At 30.0% G+C, this 15,100-nt stretch overlaps 1 protein-coding gene and 1 long non-coding RNA gene across 4 annotated transcripts in view; one reads left to right on the top strand and one right to left on the bottom strand.

Moving 5' to 3' along the window:
* The window catches only part of LOC109603675 (homeobox protein aristaless-like), a 158,939-nt gene that overhangs the window by 21,103 nt on the left and 122,736 nt on the right, over positions 1-15,100 (top strand). The window lies entirely within an intron of this gene.
* LOC126265354 (uncharacterized) lies at positions 1,576-2,077 on the bottom strand. The gene is made up of 2 exons (XR_007547856.1): positions 1,894-2,077; positions 1,576-1,837 (listed from the first exon to the last, which is right to left on the bottom strand). It is a non-coding gene; the product is annotated as an uncharacterized LOC126265354 (long non-coding RNA).

Genomic DNA, 15,100 nt, shown 5'->3' with positions numbered 1-15,100 from the left:
CCCGTTTATTGCGTTAACATAATTGAATTCATAGGTACCGATTGTAACAAGAGTTTGAGCCGAAGTTTTTGATGAAATTAATGTTCACAATTAGAACGTGCACGCATGCCGGTCACGAGAAACAGCTATTCGGTTGTTTTGTTACCTGAATTGTTCAATAAGCATAATAAACCTAACTAACTGCCTCTGTTCTATTATCCACTGAGCCTTTCAAACATAAATAAGGCACAATTGGTAAATTGCATTAGAACACGGATTACTGTTCGCGTAGTAATTACACAAAGGTTTTTTTTCTTATTTATTTATTTTGTGTTGATTCCCCTGTATAAATCTAATTTCAAGCGACATGAACGGATTAGAATTATATTGTTACGGTTTACTTTAACTTGATACGGCTCAATAACAGTTCCAATTAATTTCAGGTTTTGTGGAAATAAGACAATAAATAGTGCTCTTTGATTCTATACGATTTTATTATATCAGAATGTCATAGTTTCAAATAGTTTTGTTTTGATGATTTCATACCTTACTTAAAAATTGTATATAAATTTATTTAGGGTTTACATATAGTTGCTCAAGAAGTTCCACAAATATCATAATTGTATGTAAAGATACTTAAAAGGGTTTACATTTGTTTTAATTGAGTATAGAATAATTTAAGATGTTAGAAACATTTTAAATTGTGTACAAAATTGTTTAAGAAGCTTCATTACTTCCTTAATTCTATACAGTACAATTTGGAAAGTTAAGTAATATGTTGGGCAGTAATATAAATGTTTTTAACTCGGACTGTGTCTTATTTATAATATCGAGTACACCTGTAAAAGGAGAAGTATCCAAAGTGATAAACAAATACAGTATCGTGTGGTGGAACCAAAACTTTAGTAAGTCATTTTATTCCACCAAATTGTTATGTTAAAAGCCAATCCATCAAATTCAAAATATAAACCCACTAATGAGCGATTAAAATGGGGGTATAAACAGGAAGTGCTCGAACATTGATAAAAAACCCCCCCACAAACTAATTACTGAGAAACATTTTAGTGATGAACTCAACATTATAACAATGTGGCGACATAGTGTGGCACCTTTGTCTAAATGCCGACGATGAAATTAATAAACGTAAATATTTCTTTATACGGGTACCACCTGAGCTGGCAATAAACTAGAAATTAATAAGTGTCTTCGGTACCAACTGTCACCTTGATTAGTTAGTACGTTTTATTAATTGTGGCAACGACAATACGGGAAATTGAATCAATCATATGATTACTCGTTAAATGCTAATAGTTTCGTGGATTTACAATTCCAATTAGGCTGTTTTGTTATAAAATGAGTTTGTTTCAGTTTCGTAGTTTAATTGTGCGCAATTAGGGATTAAATATGCTGACTAATCAATTATGTTGACTGTTAGTGGTTGCTGCAAATTTAATACGTGGGCACCTTGTACAATTAATAATTTATATTGAATATTAAAATAATGTAACTGAAATAAATTAATGCTTAATTATTCTGGAATTGGCTCAGTACTTTAACTAGACGTTAATGGAATATTAAACGTTAATCAAGCTGAAATAATTTTATAAAAAAATGTATTTTATTTGTAATTACTGGTGTTGTGTTAAATATGTAAAATATTGATAGTACTACAGTTTTTATTTGCATTTTTTTTAAGTTATGTATATATTGTTTAACAAATTTCTGTGGTCACCACAAACAAATTTCGCATTTATTTCCCTGGCCACCACTGTATTTCTGCCCATTAACATTTGATAACATCACAAAATACGGAAATCATGAGAGATCCTAACTTTTACCTTCATTTTCAGATTTGTTCCTACAAGAAAAATAGTTGAATTGAATATAAATTAACGGATATAATTAGCGTTTTACCTCCCCGCACCTTTGTGAAGAAATGGGCCCCTGAATATTGTTACACCTGTCACACACACAAAGTAATTAAAACCAACAATAAAATTATTTATTTTAAAACACATGTTTGTGGTATGCTCATTTGGACTACGAATGTTGCGACATATAAAAATGTCATGAAGCAAAATTGCATTGGATAAATAAGCGTGCGTGCATCTAGTTAAAAATTTGACGTGTGATTCTCAGAATTCACATGTGTGCAAATTGCATAACTTAAAATGTGTATAGTTGATTAATATTAAATTTTTATACTTTTTATCAGTTTTATTAATTAAATAATGAATTAAACAAACAATAAACAGTTGTTTCAAAAGGAATATAAGTAAATTAAATAGACCAGCAGGTGTGTTCAACAGGAATTTACACACTCTTCATTTTGTTGGTGAAAACGCATGAACTATATAATTTTATGACGCCCAGCAGAGTTGGACAGGGACGCGTCCCGCGATTTTCAGCAGAGTTTCTTAGATTTTTCTGTTGTATTTGTTGTGTAAATGCGTGAGTGTTTTATGTTATCTTTCGTCTGACTGATTTGTGTGACTTTAATACAGAATTTTAATATATCCTTCTGCAATTCGGGTAAGTTTTACTTTTATTATCAACAAATTTAAAATTACATGCCAAAGTTGGACAAAATTATAACAAATTTTTATTCCATTACATAAGAAACGCATCTTCTAATTAAATGCAATCAAAATACTTTATATTTTATTTAAAATAATTACACTGTATTCTTTCTCTCATTATTCATTTTGTACATAAATAAAAATGATTTATAGTTAAAATAAATCTTAAACAAAAATTTATACATAATTTTGAACAAAATTGCTACTATTTGTTTTTTATAACCACTTGTAAATGGTGAGACAAAGGTTCTATTAATAACCACAATTCATCTAAATTTGATGCTTTTTGGTATTTTAATTTAGGCTACATGTTGTCAATTGTATTTAGATCTGGACTTTACGCTGGCCAATTGAGAATCTCAACATTTTTATCTTTTAATCAACTTTTAACAAGTTTGGATGCATGTTTCGTATCATTATCATGCATAAAAATGTATGTAATTGGTAAATTATCATTGGTAAATGGCTTCATTACATCTCTCTTGAATCCTTTATATATAAAACAGTCCATTTTACCAATAATTTTTTGTAATGGTCCTATACCATGCAAAGAAAAGGAACCCCAAACCAAAATTTTTTCTCCACAGTGCTTCAAAGTTTTTATAGTGTATCTAGGATCCAAACTTTTATTAGGAAGAGTCTGAATGTATGTTTTACAATCAGATCTTGTTCTATTGAACATGAATTCATTACTTCATTACTTTACCCATTGCCTGGAGGACAATTAATACATTTTTATGTTGCATATAGACAAATTTAAGAAGTTTTAAACTGTCTAAATTGTACATAAAATTGATTCAGAAGTTTCATATCTGTCTTAATTCTCTACAGAACAATTTAAGATGGTTAAAACTGTTTAAAATATGTACAAACTCGTTTCCAAAATGTATAAATGTTTTTGTATGATTTATGTTAATTATTATTTTCATCATCTTTGGAGAGCAATGTTTCTTTCTTCTCACTGAAAGTGAATTTATTTAATAATACAAATCCTAAGAATAAATTCTAACTATTAAAAGTACTATACATACAAAAAACATGTGAACATATACATAAGTGAAAAACTAAAACATGTAAACAAACACAGTAGATAAAATGTTTTTAAAAAATTAAAATTAATTTTATATTTAAAGTGCGGAAATTTGCAAATAAAAAAAACTGTAGTACTATCAATAAATTCCATTGTAATTTACTAAAATTATTCCTATTTTAAAATACTTTAGACTTATTATGACATAAATCAGCAATAACGATAATGCTTGCATTAATAATTAACTTAATTATTCATAATTAAAATAGTTTTGTGCAAAATTATTTGTGAGTAGTATGCGCAAAACAAATTAAAAATATATAGATAACACTAAAAACTAATTTTAACTTTCAGTTAGTTTTATCGTTTAATTTAAATAAAAAGCATTTAATTGTGTATTAACACTGTAGTAAATGCATTTTAGTAATACCACTATTAATTACCATTAATAAAATAGTTTACAAAGTTGTAAAAATATTCGTGACAACAAAAATCCTTTCTTCATCTATTAAAATGTAAATTCTTAATTAAATTATTCATGCACTTATAATAATAATCTTATAATTATATGGTTTATTATTATTATTAATATTATTATTAAGATTTGATTTGGAATTCCTTGCCATATTAGAATCAAATTAGGTCGTCGTGTATTAATACAGTTGCGGTAAAGTATAAAGCCAATAAACGTTTTGCTACGGTACGTTTGTATTTTTAAACAAAAACTTACGAGCAATAAAATAATTAAAGAGTATTAATTAAAGATAATAAAACGGCCGTAAAATTAACATCACACTGATGATCTCGACGCTCTATAAAACCATTCAATCATAAAACCCGATGATTACATCCAACGATTTTTAACAAAGACCTAATTAATGTTAATCGTCTCATAATAACTTTATACGGCCAATTAATGTTATCCACCTTCGGGTGAAACCAAACAAACGCAGTACCAAGAGTTGAAGACAATGCGGCTTGTTAGTGGGGTAGTAAAACATGCCTCAAAGTTATAAAACTTTACTTCCTACTTTTGTTGTAAGCGCCTTATCAGTTATTAATTTCATTAACAAATTGATTATGTATTTATTAATGATCTCATATGTCGTTTTTGTTGGGTTTAAAGTTTATCAGAGCAGTAAATATAACCATTGCCGTAACAATATTTATTTAAGCAAGAAAATTATTACAGTTTATTAATCAGTTATTTAATATTTCGGTTAATTGCGTTCCCAAATTATATTTATAAATTATATTATTATTATAAAATCAATTGTATTAAATCAAAATTTAAATTTCCAATTGTCTACAGAACTTAAAAACTGTTTAAAATGTATACAAACTTGTTCCCAAAACATATAGAAGTTTTAGATCTGTATTAATTGTATATTGACAAATTTAAGAAGTTTTAAATTGTCTAAATTATACATAAAATTGATTCACAACTGTCTTAATTCTCTACAGAATAATTTAAGAAGCTTAAAACTGTTTCAAATATATAAAAACTTGTTTCCAAAATGTATACAAATTTTAGAACTGTTTAAATTGATACAGACAAATTTAAGAAGTTTTAAACTGTCTAAATTGTATATAAATTAAATTCAGAAGATTCAGAATTTTGTTAATTGTATACAGAATAGTTTAATAAGTAAAAATTGTTTTAACTCCTTACAGAACAATTTAAGAAGCTTAAAACTGCACTTATAAACTTAAATATATACAAATTTGATTCTGAAATGTAAGTTTTAGAACTGTCTGAATTGTGTACAAATTTAAGAAGTTTTAAACTGTCTAAATTTTACATAAAATTAATTTAGTTCCACATCTGTTTAAATTGTGTACAGAATAATTTAAGAGGATAAAAACTCTTTCAAATATATACAAACTTGTTTCCAAAATGTATAAAAATTTTAGATTTGTCTGAATGGCACACAAACAAAATTAAAAAGTTTTATAGTCTAAATTGAATATAAAATAAATACAGAAGTTTCAGAACTATGTTAGTTGTAACAGAATAGTTAACAAGTTAAAACTGTCTTAACTCCTTACAGAACAATTTAAAAAGACTAAAGCTGTTTAAAATATATACAAATTTGATTATAAAATGTATAGAAGTTTTAGGACTGTCTGTATTGTATACAGACAAATTTAAGAGGTTTTAAACTGTCTAAATTGTACATATTTAATTAAATTAATTAAAAGTTGATACTGTTGATTAAATTATATTGGAAATTTCACAATTGTCTTAATTTTATTCAGAATAATTTAAGAAACTGTCTAATTTCTTTATAAATTGCTTTAAGGACTCTTAATTGGATTCAGGGTAACTAAAGAATTTGTTTGTATAAAATTGAAATTACGGATTGCTTAACTATTATATTTGTGGAATGTAAATGAGCTTCAAATTAATCAAATTGTTTGTAGGTTAAGAAGACAATTATAATTTACGACTTACTATTAATCACTTATAGCACTTCAGTTAATTACACGTCTTGGACTCAATAGTACTAACGTAAAACAGTAAACAAATATGGGGGCAACAATATTGATGTAATAGAACGCCTATGGTTTAAATAATATATATTATTAAGTAAACACATGTTTACTACGAGATAAATACTATCGTTTGCTTTAATTAACAGTCTTAACTCTGACACAATGAACGTGTTGTTTCTATTTACAATTTTGTGCATCGTTTACTCATCAGCCATTCATATATATAAGTGTAAAAGAAAGTGTGTGGAAACTGATGGACATCCCCAGTATTACGTGGTGGAACCAAAATTGATCCAGCTTAATTCTACGTTCTTCAAAGATGGCTACGACATTGTTGGTGTTATTGGACGAGGTGGTAAACTGTCGAACATCGAGCCGGAAACGTTTACTGAGTTACGAAGACTTAAAAGGTTGTACTTGGATGGCAACGACATGCCGTACATTAATTATGGGTCGTTCAACAACTTGTGGAACCTGGAGGTGTTGGACCTGGCACTGAACCGAATTGTGGACGTTGAAACTGACGCACTGTCACGTCTGGATAAGTTGCACAGCCTTTATTTGTATGGCAACATGTTGACCACTTTTGAATTTTCTTGGTTCACCACCAGCAACATCCGAAGCCCTTTGAAAAGGTTGTACTTGAACAACAACAACATAAAGACCCTGCAGAGAAACACGTTTTCGATCTTCCCCAACATAACTCACATTTATCTCCAGTTCAACCAGATAGGATACATTGGTAATAATACCTTTAACAACAACAGACAGTTGAACACCATAGATCTGTCCTTTAACCACCTGTCCAACATAAGTCCTAACATATTTAAGGACGTCCCAATCGTGCACAAGTTCCTGATTTCTTTCAACAATATTAGTTACATCAATGAGCAATTGTTCAGGAGAACCTACATCAAAAGTGTGAGCCTCCACCCAAACATTTGGTTGTGCTCCTGCTACTTAGAATTCATTGGCTATAAAGTTAACACGTCATATTATCACCACTTTAGCTACCCATACATTAAACCCAACTATCACTTGGGGAAGGACTTGACTATATGCTACAGAGACTTGAAGTGCAAGGATTTCAGGGGCAACGAAGCTGATTTCCAAAGTGAGCTGTACTTTGCCAAGTTTGTGGAACGAGTCAGGAGCATTTATGCGTCGGTGGTACAGGAAAGTACCACGGAATGCGACGCTGGAACCTGCCCTGTGAATCACGTTTGTAGAACTGGAATTTGCTGGAACTTGTACCAGAATTTTTACATTAAAGATACTGGAGATGTGTACTGGAAAAAATAAAGTTTTAAACAAATATTAAAGTGGGTATTAAGTTGTTATGGACATATGTTTGTTTTATTGGTGCATTAAATGTAAAATTCATTTAATTACGTCCTTAGAGTTTTGTATCAATTTATTTATGTTGTAAGATGGTCATTAATACCTATATGTTAATTAGAACATCTTCGTTAATATCTGGGTAATTTAATTAGAAATTTACCGACATTAATTTAATCCAAAAAATTGATTTTTATTGGAACGAAGAAACTAATTCAATTTCTTCAAACAAATGGAAAAGGAAGTGCGTTTTTACTAATTCAAATCGAGTCAAACCGTCCATCGAAAACAATTAAAGCTTTAATCGAAATCCAATGCGGATGCACCAAAGCGTGGAGCAACGACAAAACATTTACCTAATTGAAGCGTTTTTCATCGCAGTTACGCATCGCATCTTCACAAGTTCATTATCACTGGACGAAAAGCCCTCGATTATTTTTTATTGTTTATTTAAAACCGTCCGTCGACGACGGCTCGTTACATTCGAACCAAATCGAATTGCACCGCTACGACAATCAATTTTTCAACGCGCCAATCCAATGGACTAAATCAATAGTTTTTTTTCGCCGCTACGTTCGAGCACTAATTGTTTTTTAATGGAGAAATTAACGTCCTTTATTGACGCCGGATGACATTTTCCCACGGGCTTTGTTCCTGATTGTCTGCACATTACCGTTTCTGGTTCTCGTAATGTCGGTTCAATGTTCACACTTCTTTCAACAACTGTAAATCGACAATTAGATGAATTTCAATTTGTATATCCTAATTATACAAAATTTATATATAAAATTTAGCCAATTATGAAGTAGAAGTAAGCTTCACAAGTATTTTATTTTTATAAAAATGACACTGTTTAAAATGTATTCAAAAAAGCTTTAGAACTGTCTTAATTGTTTAATATGAGTAGAAGAGCTTTGAAAATTGCTTAGAAAATTTCCCAATCCCATTAATTGTATACATAAGTGTTTGGGAACATTAGAAACTTTATCAATTGACTTACTTGTAGAGAAAAAAGCTTAGACAGTACTTGGAAAGGTTCACAACTATCTTAATTATATACAAAAGTACTTAGAGATTTTAGTACTGTTTAGATTGTATTTACAATTATTTAAGAAGCTTTAGATCTGTCTTAATTGCTTAATATGAGTAGAGAAGCTTTGAAAATTGCTTAGAAAATGTCACAATTCCTTTAATTGTATACATAAGTGTTTGGGAACATTAGACACTTTATCAATTGTCTTACTTGCATAGAAAAAAGCTTAAAGTGTACTTGGAAAGCTTCACAACTATCTTAATTATATACAAAAGTGCTTAGAGATTTTAGTACTGTTTAGATTGTATTTAAAATTATTTAAGAAGCTTTAGATCTGTCTTAATTGCTTAATATGAGTAGAGGAGTTTTGAAAATTACTTAGAAAATGTCACAATTCCTTTAATTGTATATATAAGTGTTTGGGAACATTAGAAACTTTATAAATTGTCTTACTTGCATAGAAAAAAGTTTAGATAATACTTGGAAAGCTTCACAACTATATTAATTATATACAAAAGTGCTTAGAGATTTTAGTACTGCTTAAATTGTATTCAAAATTATTTAAGAAGCTTTAGAACTGTCTTAATTGTTTAATATGAGTAGAAGAGCTTTGAAAATTGTTTAGAAAATGTCACAATTCCTTTAATTGTAAACATAAGTGTTTGGGAACATTAGAAACTTTATCAAATGTCTTACTTGTATAGAAAAAAGCTTAGATAGTATTTGGAAAGCTTTACAACCATCTTAATTATATACAAAAGTGCTTAGAGATTTTAGTACTCTTTAAAATGTATTCAAAATTATTTAAAAAGCTTTAGAACTGTCTTAATTGCTTAATATGAGTAGATGAGCTTTGAAAATTGTTTAGAAAATGTCACAATTCCTTTAATTGTATACATAAGTATTTGGAAACATTAGAAACTTTGTCAATTATCTTACGTGTATAGAAAAAAGCTTAGACAGTACTTGTAAAGCTTCACAATTATCTTAATTATATACAAAAGTACTTAAAGTTTTTAATACCGTTTAAATTGCATTTAAAATTATTTAAGAATCTTTAGTACTGTCTTAATTGTTTAATATGAGTAGAGGAGCTTTGAAAATTTCTTAGAAAATGTCACAATTCCTTTAATTGTATACATAAGTGTTTGGGAACATTAGAAACTTTGTCAATTGTCTTACTTGTATAGAAAAAAGCTTAGATAGCACTTGGAAAGCATCACAACTGTCTTAATTATATACAAAAGTGCTTAGAGATTTTAGTACTGTTTAAATTGTATTCAAAATTATTTAAGAAGCTTTAGAACTGTCTTAATTGCTTAACATGAGTAGAGGAGCTTTGAAAATTGCTTAGAAAATGTCACAATTCCTTTAATTGTATACATAAGTATTTGGAAACATTAGAAACTTTGTCAATTATCTTACGTGTATAGAAAAAAGCTTAGACAGTACTTGGAAAGCTTCACAATTATCTTAATTATATACAAAAGTGCTTAAATTTTTTAATACCGTTTAAATTGCATTTAAAATTATTTAAGAATCTTTAGAACTGTCTTAATTGTTTAATATGAGTAGAGGAGCTTTGAAAATTTCTTAGAAAATGTCACAATTCCTTTAATTGTATACATAAGTGTTTGGGAACATTAGAAACTTTGTCAATTGTCTTACTTGTATAGAAAAAAGCTTAGATAGTACTTGGAAAGCATCACAACTGTCTTAATTATATACAAAAGTGCTTAAAGATTTTAATACTGTTTAAATTGTATTCAAAATAATTTAAGAAGCTTTAGAACTGTCTTAATGGCTTAATATGAGTTCAGGAGCTTTGAAAATTGTTTAGAAAATGTCACAATATCTTTAATTGTATACATAAGTGTTTGGGAACATTAGAAACATTATCAATTGCCTTAATTTTAAAAAAAAATATTAGACAGTGTATACAGAGAAGTTTAGGCACTTTACAATATCTTAAGTATACACAAAAGAGTTAAGCAACCAAGAAAAAAATTGAAAATTGTTTTAATTGAATTATTATTACTAGAATTAAAATAATTAGAAGAATGTTTTTACAAGTACCAAATCACTTGGTGTACATTTCGATCAGCGTGCCAATAAATCATCAGAAGTGAGATGTTAGAACACCATCTAATCGTGCGGAATGGCCCCAAAGCAACCAACCAACGTGCATCCTTCTCAAGTTCCTTTACCAGGACAATCACTCCGTCGATGTCCGCCAGCCACACCATAAACAAGTCCAATCGAACAATGCGTCCGCTAATCGCGTACGCTCCTTTAATTGCCGACCGTACACCCACGCACCCGGATCGCATCCAAGATGGCGGGGACGGCCGGAGCCGCCGCCGCGTCTTTTGTTTCGGATTTCGCCGGCCAATCGGCGCGCCACTAATTGACGTTCGGCCCCGGGCGCTCGTCGCTTGTTACTCGCTCCGCACCGACCCGGAGTTGATTAGAATTTATTGCCGGCGATCGGCGCTTAATGTGACTTATACCTCGAATTAACGATATTACGGTTTTATTAATAACTCGCAGTGGGCTGCAGGGTGACGGCGGCTTTCTCTCCATCGACCCGGCTTCGCCAACGACTAATTGGGTTTATGGCCCTCGCAAGGCTGATGCAGTTGTTATACAATCAAAATTTATTCGAAGATTTTATCGACGCTAAAATTTATACAATGTAAGACATCCGAAAGACATTATAAGCTAAATCTGGCACAACTTCCTTTATTAAACATTTTCTTTTACTTCTATTGTTAACTTTTATTATTCTTGGAGCTTCTCCAAAAGTTACTGAGTGTCAATGATGATTGTGGAACAAAAAATACACCTTCCTTGACAGTAAAAAATAAATAATTGATGTAAGAAAACTTTCAACATTCCAAATAGAAAGATTTTTATCGATGCTAAAACTTGTACAGGGCTGAAGAAGTTCAATAGACATTAGTAGCAAGATTTGGTACCACTTCCTTTATTAATTCTTTTCTTCTACTTCTATTGTTAACCTTTATTATTCTTAGAGCTTCTCCAAAAGTTACTGAATGTTAATGATAATTGTGGAACAAAAAATACACCTTTGTTGACAGTAAAAAATAAATAATTGATGTAAGGAAACTTTCAACATTCCAAATAGAAAGATTTTTATCGATGCTAAAACTTGTATAGGGCTGAAGAAGTTCAAAAGACATTAGTAGCAAGATTTGGTACCATTTCCTTTATTAATCCTTTTCTTCTACTTCTATTGTTAACCTTTATTATTCTTAGAGCTTCTCCAAAAGATACTGAATGTTGATGATGATTGTGGAACAAAAAATACACCTTCCTTGACAGTAAAATATAAATAATTGATGTAAGAAAACTTTCAACATTCCAAATAGAACGATTTTTATCGATGCTAAAACTTGTATAGGGCTGAAGAAGTTCAAAAGACATTAGTAGCAAGATTTGGTACCACTTTCTTTATTAATTCTTTTCTTCTACTTGTATTGTTAAACTTTATTATTCTTGGAGCTTCTCCAAAAGTTACTGAATGTTAATGATGATTGTGGAACAAAAAATACACCTTTCTTGACAGTAAAAAATAAATAATTGATGTAAGAAAACTTTCAACATTCCAAATAGAAAGATTTTTATCGATGCTAAAACTTGTATAGGGCTGAAGAAGTTCAAAAGACATTAGTAGCAAGATTTGGTACCACTTCTTTTATTAATTCTTTTCTTCTACTTCTATTGTTAACCTTTATTATTCTTGGAGCTTCTCCAAAAGTTACTGAGTGTCAATGATGATTGTGGAACAAAAAATGCGCCTTCCTTGACAGTAAAAAATAAATAATTGATGTAAGAAATCTATCAACATTCCAAATAGAAAGATTTTTATCGATGCTAAAACTTGTACAGCGCTGAAGAAGTTCAAAAGACATTAGTAGCAAGATTAGGTAGCACTTCCTTTATGAATCCTTTTATTTTACTTCTATTGTTAACCTTTATTATTCTTGGAGCTTCTCCAAAAGTTACTGAATGTCAATGATGATTGTGGAACAAAAAATACACCTTTCTTGACAGTAAAAAATAAATAATTGATGTAAGAAAACTTTCAACATTCCAAATAGAAAGATTTTTATCGATGCTAAAACTTGTATAGGGCTGAAGAAGTTCAAAAGACATTAGTAGCAAGATTTGGTACCACTTCCTTTATTCATCCTTTTCTTCTACTTCTATTGTTAACCTTTATTATTTTTAGAGCTTCTCCAAAAGTTACAGAATGTCAATGATGATTGTGGAACAAAGAATGCACCTTCCTTGACAGTAAAAAATAAATAATTGATGTATGAAATCTATCAACATTCCAAATAGAAAGATTTTTATCGATGCTAAAATTTGTACAGGGCTGAAGAAGTCCAAATCAACTCTAAAATTTGAAGAAATACAATTCTTCTTTTCTCTATCGTAGACTTGATGCTTCTTTAAACCAAGCTGAAGGTCAATATTGATTGTGGAAGTAAAAGCACACATTAATTGACAAAAATTAACCAATTTCAAAGAAAACTTTCAACTTTCCAAACACACCATGAATCATAGGTCAAATAAGTAATTCCTGACATTGAAATGCATAAATAGAAAGTGCAATTGGTACAGTGCCAAACGCCATCCAGCCTAAAGTAGTGCGGGTGCCAAATCGATACGCGACCGTTTACATGTTAAGACTAAATTTTATTAACTTTAAACAAACGTAAAAGGTCGCGTGCCTCACGTCAGTTTGCCCACGAATATAAACTGGGTATTGCTAATTTTATTAGGTTTCCCTTGTTTGTCGAGATACTTAAATTTTGAGCGGCTTCAAAATGTTTTCTTTGTTTTCCTGGAATTAGATTTAGTCTCTGTTATTAATAGTGGCACGCAACATTGTCTATATGCTAATTTTTGTGTGGAGTATACGTCTACGTTTTGCCACTAAATCACTCTATTAGGTTGGGGGAATTACACGTTTCAATTTATTTTGATCACGTGTTCAACGATTACTAGATTTGATAACTTTTTTTGCAACATGGAACTAAGTGAAACTTTGAATAAAGATTTATTGATACCGAGTTAAGAATGGTAGAAAATGACAATGCTTGACAAGAAACCTAATTAATGAATATGATTTATTATACATAACTCTTCCTCCAACTGTCTTAATTATATATAAAACTGCTTAGAATGTTTTAAAACTGTCTAAATTGTATACAGCATTGCTCAGGAAGTTTTTCTACTGTCTTAATTCCTTGCAGAACTACTTAGAAAGTTTTCCAAGTATCTTAATCATATACAAAGCTGCTTAAGAAGCTCACAACTGTGTTAATGCTATATAGAACTGCTTAGAAAGATTTAAAACTGTCTAAATTGTATACAACATTGCTCAGGAGGTTTTTCTACTGTCTTAATTCCTTGCAGAACTACTTAGAAAGTTTTCCAACTGACTTAATCATATACAAAGCTGCTTAAGAAGCTCCACAACTGTGTTAATGCTATATAGAACTGCTTAGAAAGTTTTAAAACTGTCTAAATTGTATACAACATTGCTCAGGAAGTTTTTCTACTGTCTTAATTCCTTGCAGAACTACTTAGAAAGTTTTCCAACTGTCTTAATCAGATACAAAGCTGCTTAAGAAGCTCCACAACTATGTTAATGCTGTATAGAACTGCTTAGAAAGTTTTAAAACTGTCTAAATTGTATACAACATTGCTCAGGAGGTTTTTCTAATGTCTTAATTCCTTGCAGAACTACTTAGAAAGTTTTCCAACTGTCTTAATCATATACAAAGCTGCTTAAGAAGCTCCACAACTGTGTTAATGCTGTATAGAACTGCTTAGAAAGTTTTAAAACTGTCTAAATTGTATACAGAATTACTCAGGAAGTTTTTCAACTGTCTTAATTCCATGCAGGACTACTTAGGAAGTTTTCCAACTGTCTTAATCATATACAAAGCTGCTTAGGAAGCTCCACAATTGTATTAATGCTATATAGAACTGCTTAGAAAGTTTTAAAACTGTCTAAATTGTATACAACATTGCTCAGGAAGTATGTCAACTGTCTTAATTCCTTGTAGAACTACTTAGAAAGTTTTCCAACTGTCTTAATCATATACAAAACTGCTTAGGTAGCTCCACAACTGTGTTAATTCTATTTAGAACTACTTAGAAAGTTTTAAAACTGTCTAAATTGTATACAGAATTGCTCAGGAAGTTTTTCAACTGTCTTAATTCCATGCAGAACTACTTAGGAAGTTTTCCAACTGTCTTAATCATATACAAAGCTGCTTAGGAAGCTCCACAATTGTATTAATGCTATATAGAACTGCTTAGAAAGTTTTAAAACTGTCTAAATTGTATACAGCATTGCTCAGGAAGTTTTTCAACTGTCTTAATTCCTTGTAGAACTACTTAGAAAGTTTTCCAACTGTCTTAATCATATATAGAATTTATTAGGAAGCTCTACAGCTGTGTTAATTCCAACAATACTGCTTAGAAAGTTACAGAACTGTCTTAATTGTATACAAAAATGCTTAGAATGTTTCATAACTATCTTAATTTTATACATATATAATAGTTCCAAAAATTAACTACCAATCTTAATTCTATACATAAATG

Source organism: Aethina tumida, chromosome 4 (genome assembly GCF_024364675.1).
Source record: "Aethina tumida isolate Nest 87 chromosome 4, icAetTumi1.1, whole genome shotgun sequence".
Lineage (NCBI taxonomy): Eukaryota > Metazoa > Arthropoda > Insecta > Coleoptera > Nitidulidae > Aethina > Aethina tumida.
The sequence above is the reverse complement of the archived record's forward strand: the minus strand, read 5'-3'. Positions and strand labels throughout refer to the sequence as shown.